The sequence below is a fragment of the Atractosteus spatula genome, chromosome 10, assembly GCF_055471065.1.
Source record: "Atractosteus spatula isolate fAtrSpa1 chromosome 10, fAtrSpa1.hap1, whole genome shotgun sequence".
NCBI classification, from domain to species: Eukaryota; Metazoa; Chordata; class Actinopteri; order Semionotiformes; family Lepisosteidae; genus Atractosteus; species Atractosteus spatula.
The window spans coordinates 1413444-1420574 of NC_142715.1; the positions used below are offsets into that span (position 1 = coordinate 1413444).

General features: G+C 41.8%; 1 non-coding gene across 1 annotated transcript; it reads left to right on the plus strand.

The window, feature by feature from the left end:
• Positions 1-1441: 1441 nt before the first annotated feature.
• On the plus strand, positions 1442-1515 carry trnat-agu (transfer RNA threonine (anticodon AGU)). The gene has a single exon. It is a non-coding gene; the product is annotated as a tRNA-Thr (tRNA).
• The last annotated feature ends 5616 nt before the right edge of the window (positions 1516-7131 follow it).

The following is a 7131-nucleotide window of genomic DNA, read 5'->3' on the forward strand; positions in this document are numbered from 1 at the left end:
TGTGAAAAAGCAATTCATTCCCTTTCATTTGAAGTCAGTTGAAAACAACAAAACTACATACAATACAAACAAGAGCACATATAACATATCAATAACATTGGCAGGGGCACATGCTATAATACTATTACACTTTATGAAAAATGATTACACAAGGTAAATAAAGATAAGGTCTGCACAGCTTGTTCTTACATTTCGAAAGAGTGTGTAAATACCCCTTTACGTCTATTTTGAACTGTTCAAATGTAGGACTCTTCCCAGACCATTTCACTTTATACCACATTCCTAAACGAGGATGCATCTCCTGTTTTAGAACTATTTTGGGCGGTATGGCTTATACAACACACCCACAGTATTCTAGTGGTGGACTGCAGATCTGTGCTATAGTTCAGTCGAATACGAAGGATCCAGCAATCGTACTGGATTTGACTGGGATTCTGAAATGTCTCTTGCAAAAGTATTCGGGTTTGCTTGAACCTTTGATAAAAAAAGTGATCTGATCTGAAACTACCCAGCTTACAATCTCTGAGGTAGTTGTCACTAAACTCGGACGTGATGTGGCACACATGTGCCGTGTACCTTTACTTTTGTAAAAAATTGGTATCGGGAAAAGTTTCTTAATATTTCTTTTGATTAGCATGCAAGAAAATGTGATCATTACCTATGGAATTTCCGCCAGCGTGGAGCTTGAATTCACAACCTTGAGATTCAGTGTTCAAGAGTCACAGAAGAGGTCGGCCTGGTCTTCAGTTTGCCAACGATAAGCTCTGGCAGTGCTCCTCTGTAAAGCAGATTGTTCGGATCGGTTTTGTGGGACGGCACTTCGATACTAAGATCGTTTGCAGCACACGCATGGTTTCCCCCCTTCACGCAAAAAACATAGACGAAGGAAGCTCTCTTGTCTTGGGCTGCTGACTCCTGGATTTAAAGCGCTCTGGGTGCCAGTTAAGTCTCTAACAAGCACACTATAAAGACAGGAATTACACTTTGCTCACGTCACGCATGGAATGGCGAGGCTACTTGTTCCAATATCATCTAGTCTCACCTCATATGGTGCCGATTCCTGGTTCTCATTTAAGAAAGAGCACTGTAAACACCGTAAACAGTGCAAAACTTGTGATGAAAGAAGTCGTTTCCCCCCTTTGTCTAAAGCAGAACACTGCGGAGTCATGCCGAGGGTTGTGAGATCAAGATTTCAGTGGAGCACTGTCGTCTACGTCTTTAGCTACATGAGTTGGACATCCTCTTGTACACGGAAAGCAGATTGAGATCCTCTGACATGAAAAGTGCCAGATAAAGATTTCTCATCCTTACTCTTAGTGGTGGAGCTATCGCATGTAAATGAGGCAACTTGCAAGGCGAGCAAGCTCGGTGCACACCGAACGCAGATGTCTCAGAGCAGTTGAGACGTGTCCAAGTGGCTGTCAAAGGACGGCACTTTGCCGGCGCCGTGGCTTAGTTGGCTAAAGCGCCTGTCTAGTAAACAGGAGATCCTGGGTCCGATTCCCAGCGGTGCCTTTCTTCCTGTCTTACTGTACAGAATTCATCCTTAGGGGCAAATCCCATCCCTTTTAATTCAGGTGAATGCAAGTGTTCGTTTCCTTTCTGGAACAACTTGTTTTGAAAGAAATCTATACGGCTTGCGAAAGATGAAACAAATCTTGCTTATCAGTGAAGAAGAGGTACTCCCAGCAGGCCAGCTAATACCAGCAAAGTTTTTTTTTCACCCTGACCCAGAGAATGGAGAAAAGCGAGGCGGCTGTGGCTCTGCAGTGTAATCAGTTCGCGAGTTCGGCGGTTAGCTGAAACAGTGGTAAATGGAGCTTGCCCCAGCGAGCAAGTCCTTATTCTTTTAAAGAGGATAAAAAATTAACTTCGCCGCCATTACTACCAGTTTTAAAAGACTGCCATGGGCACGGAAAAAAACACACTACAGATGACTTTTCTGGAACCGAAGCAGAGATTCCTTTTCGAACCAACTGATAAAGCTCAGCCAGTGAATACTGTTAACAGAATGTGAAAGCACGATCAACTTTGTAACAGCAACCACAGGAAAAACAGCAAGAAGCAGACTCCATTCCCCATTTAAATCTGTCGTGCGAGGCATGCTTTTTGAACGCATGAAGTAAATCCCACGATCGCTTTTGAACTTGGACAAAGTACTTCCAAAGGAACGCTATGCGCAAAGATTTAACAAGCTCAACCCCCGCCGACGATTCGGTGTGAAGAAGCAGAACATTCAAGTTTCACAGACAGAAGTAGCACGCCAGTACAACCAACATTAAAGCGGAGGGCACACTACGATTTGCATCGACACAAAAGTGAATTCGGCAGACGTTGTTCCCTGCATAACGCAAAAAGTGGCAAAACACATTTGGGTTGAGAGGACGCAAGAAGGTTTTTGGTTTGTGCCTTGATGTCAAGCTGAGAAAGTATCTTTAAACACTTTGCTTAGTTTCTCGAGAGACTGCCAAAGAGCAGCTCCCTCCCTTTTATCTGAAGTCAGGTGAAAGGAGGTCTTGACAAAAACACCTGGCAGTGGTGGGATTTGAACCCATGCCCCAGTAGAGACTGGAGCCTTAATCCAGCGCCTTAGACCGCTCGGCCACGCTACCTACTGTGCTCTCTCACTTTGTCTCATTACTTGCCTGGAGGAAGCCGGGTGGGTTTTGCTCTTGTTGCCCGACTCAGTGGCGTTATGACCGTGGAACCGACTGCACCTGCTTTTTCTGAGATGCTTCCCCTCTCATGGCGAGATCTCGACTTCTTTAACACCTCTGGATACAGTGCTTCTGTGGAGCAGGTTTCAGACCTCTGTGTACAGCACCCTTGATGTCATTTTATTTTTACAGCAGCCTCATCCGGAAAGTTGTGTCTTTTACTTTTTATTTGAACAACAAAAATACATACAATACAAACGAGCACATAAAACGTATCAAGAAAATCGTCAGGGGTTCATGCTATAATATTGCACTGTTTTCAGGTTCCCTCAGGAAAAGGACAAGTGGCGACATGATAGCAAACCAAGCGATAGCTTTATTCTTTTATCGAAACCACACAAAACCAAACACAGGACATACACACACATGAGGAGACTGATGGAACACGTTCACATCGTTAGGGTGGTAATTACTTAACAACAGGCTACAGTATTGGTGAGAATGCAAAGAGAGTACAAAGATCAAATTCAATGAGTGAAAATACAAAAGTAGTTCACTAAACTGAGTTTCTTCCCTAAAATGATTTGCTTTCGAACAACTAAGCAGCTTTGAACGGATCGCGGGAATCAAATATACAGATGGGTTCAGAGTGTGCTTTCCAACTTTTGTGTAACATATTCCTTTGATAGGGTGGAGTTGTCTTCACAATCTGGGTTAAATAAAAAGGAGTGACATCAGTGTTAAACAGCTTTCCTTCTTGGTGAACAACGGTTGTGTTCCATATTTTTAATTATTTTGGTTTCAAGATCTCAATTTAGTGTGAAACATAAAAGCCAGCTGGCTAAATCTTTTACATGTCATTTATAATGGTCTTTCAACTAATCGGCCGTGCAGGGATCAAACCCCAGCTGCTGGTACGAGTTGCGTAAGGCTCTGCAACATGCAGATGAGGAACTAATCTCTGCTTCTTCATTATATACACAGTGAGCTATATTTGCGAGCCTACTGCCTCCTACGCGCTCTGTATTTCATTGCGGGTACAAGACCGGTCGTGGAGAAATGAAGTGAGGAGGGTGTGTACATTAAAAGGCTCATAGCGTCCCTGGGAGGGCTCAAACCACCACCCTTTTGGTTAACAACTGAGCCACAAAGACTCATGTACAGCTTAACACTTCTCGGTCTCAGTGAAAGTGATACACTCTGTAAAATTTCCGGACATTCATTCGTTTTTAAAGGAAAATCCCCAACAGCGGCCGAATCTATTGGAGGTTTTTTTCATTCTATACTGCAATTTCTGAAGGGTACCCTGTGAAAATACGAGTTTTGACGAGAAGGGATGGACATATATGGTCAGCAGGCTTGGGGAATCGGACCTTATGGTGAAGGCTGCGGGCTCAGCATCAGCAGAACCTGATCAGTCTCGGTTGACTCTGATATTTACCTTAGTGTCAGTATACTAAGATGTTTTGGTAACGAGGAAGGAGGGACAAAGCAAATTGGCAGAATGTGTGCTATTTTGTTGACTATAAATCCCCACATGCCATGTTCAGAGGGTCATTTTTAAAAAAAACATAACAGTAAAATCTCTTGTACTTCACGATTATGAGTGCCTGTTACATTGCGTCTCACACCTCAGTGTCAGAATTGTGAGACGATTTTGTAATCAGGAGGGAGGGCCATAGCAATTCAGCAGAAATTGCATTCACCTTTTCCCAATGCATTCTCACCTGCCATTTTCTCACATGCCATGTTCAGAGGGTCATATTTTTAAAATGGTACAGTAAAATGTCCTGAAGTTCAGGATTTTGATAGTCTTTTCCATTGTCTCTCACACATCTGTCAGAATTTTTAGACATTTTTATAACCAGGAGGTAGGTTCACAGCAATAAGAAGAAAGTGTGATCACCCTCTGCTCATCCTCAGTTAACCATATATTCTCATATGCCATGTTCTAAATATCCCATTTAAACTGCTATATTAAAATTTCTTGCAAAATGCAAGAGTTTGAGACTTTTAATGATCAGAAGGCAAGGTCGTGGAAAATATGCAGGAAGTGCCAGTTAACTTATGTTTTGCCTTTGTCTTATTTACTCGTTGTATAACATGCCAGTTTGATTTATTGTGAGTTCTGTTTCTGAAATGTGTTTCATACAAAAATGCAATTTGGACAGTCTCTACTTACATATTCCCCTTTACTGAGGATATGTACAGGAATACATCCGGATAAGTATTTTTAAAAATGACTGTAGAGAGCCATCTACAGGTGAAAGGCGGCATAACATCACAGCAGCAGCATTTAAGATGGAACGAAAAATGCAAAGAAGCTGGCGAATAAGAAGCCAACTTCAGCCTCGTTAATGCAATAGCATTAGGTGAGGTGGAAAAAATATTTCTTGCTGTGAGTCTATAACATTTTTATAGGAGGTGTTCTAGGACTTCTTGCCTCAGAAAAAAACTGCCAATACATCACTTATTTCTACTCTATCAATAGCAGCAGTGTTATCAGTACTGAGCCCTAAATGTAGGTCCCGTCATCATATAAAAAGTCGAAAGTATCGACTGCATTCAACTGATAAAATTTATCTTCTATGAAAGTTATAACTTTATCCAAAATACATCGGAAAGAAATTAGCAAGTTTTTTTTTTGGATCCTGAAGGCTGAGACTCAAAACATGTTTTTTTTTCTTCTTTCCAGGAGGAAGGATTATTCAGATGCAAACATTGTCCCAAAATCAATGTACTTTCCTATCGCTGTTGCTTCTTCAAATCCTTCATCTGAACTTGATATTGAAATATGATATCGTACAAATTGTGGTTTTCTTTTTAAAGCAAATTTCATGCTTCAAATTAAATACATTTTATTTATTATGAATGTGCCTGAAATTTTTCAGTACTTTAGAGGGTTCTGTCATTTTAGATGTTATGCTGTTCCTGTCTGATTTATCAAATGTGTCATTTAAATCTCCCGTCATTTCTATATCAGTCTGAAGGCCTTGAAGTAAAGATTGCAATTCATCCAAAAATGCCAAGTTTCCTACTGGTGATACATACAAGGAAATGAATGTACATTTTCTCCCAAAATCAACAAATTTAAAATCAAATACCTCCCTCATCTGCAGGTGGAGAGAATAATGTCAGAATAAATGCAGGTTTAAAAGTCAGGAGCATTGATAGTCCTATTTTAAAATGACACTAAAATGCTCACAATATATTAAAAAAGCTTTGTAAACCAATAAAAAAATAAAACAAGGTAAAAAGAAATAATACACAGTTATAAAGCTCAGGAATTGTCAATGGGAAGTTACAATGGGTTGATATGATTTAAAAAATAAAATGTTTGAAAAAATCCACTTACAATATGCTAAAAATGGCAAGAATACTTAAAACAGGTGTGTAAAATTAAAAAAAAAAATAAAACAAGTTAAAAATAAATACTAAATGGGTTTAAAATTCAGGAATGTGATTGGTCAGATGCTTACGATGAGTGTTGCTGGTGTTTGGTGTGATTTACCGAAATGAAAAAAATATTCAATTTAAAAACGGCAAGAGCTCGTATGAAAAAAAAAGTTCTTAAGTATTGTAACGCTTACGGCCGTCAGGTACTGTGTAAGAGCCGGCGTACCAGAGCAGGTGACGTCACCGCCCTTCCCTATGATAGCAGGACTACAGCTACTGGGCTGGATAGAGATCTCTCTTTAGCTCACGGGGTTGGGTCGCTGCAGAGAGACGCGGAAGTCCCGGGTTCGAGCCACCTATACTTTGGGCCGACCTGATGCGGCAAGGGCGCCCGCCTGAGCCCCCGTTGCGTTACATTGGTGTCAGAAGCGGGGTGGGATAGCCCTTCGCCGGGGACGGCGATTTAAGCGGGGGAGAGTGTAACGCTTACGGCCGTCAGGTACTGTGTAAGAGCCGGCGTACCAGAGCAGGTGACGTCACCGCCCTTCCCTATGATAGCAGGACTACAGCTACTGGGCTGGATAGAGATCTCTCTTTAGCTCACGGGGTTGGGTCGCTGCAGAGAGACGCGGAAGTCCCGGGTTCGAGCCACCTATACTTTGGGCCGACCTGATGCGGCAAGGGCGCCCGCCTGAGCCCCCGTTGCGTTACAGTATCTTTGTTGTAACAGCTGCCCCAGAACTCGTGTATTCATATACATCAGAAAAGTACCTGAACTTGACTGGTTTATTTTCAGTTATGTGCATTGGGGACGAGAAGGAGACTTACATGGATTTTATTAAGTTTTAGGAATCAGCAAAATTATTTATGCCTACGAGCAGAAATAACTTCCTGCTTTCAGCGCTTTTATTGTTTCTGCTTGTAACAGAGAAACCCAGTACTGACTCGCAGAGTTTCTGTGTTTCTGGGATTTAAGAGGGATGTACTGTATGAAGACAGTAAAGGGAGTTTTTTTTTTCTCCGCTGTAGAGTATGAAGGCGGTTTGATGAGTCTGGAGGGAGGAGACGCGCATTCCGC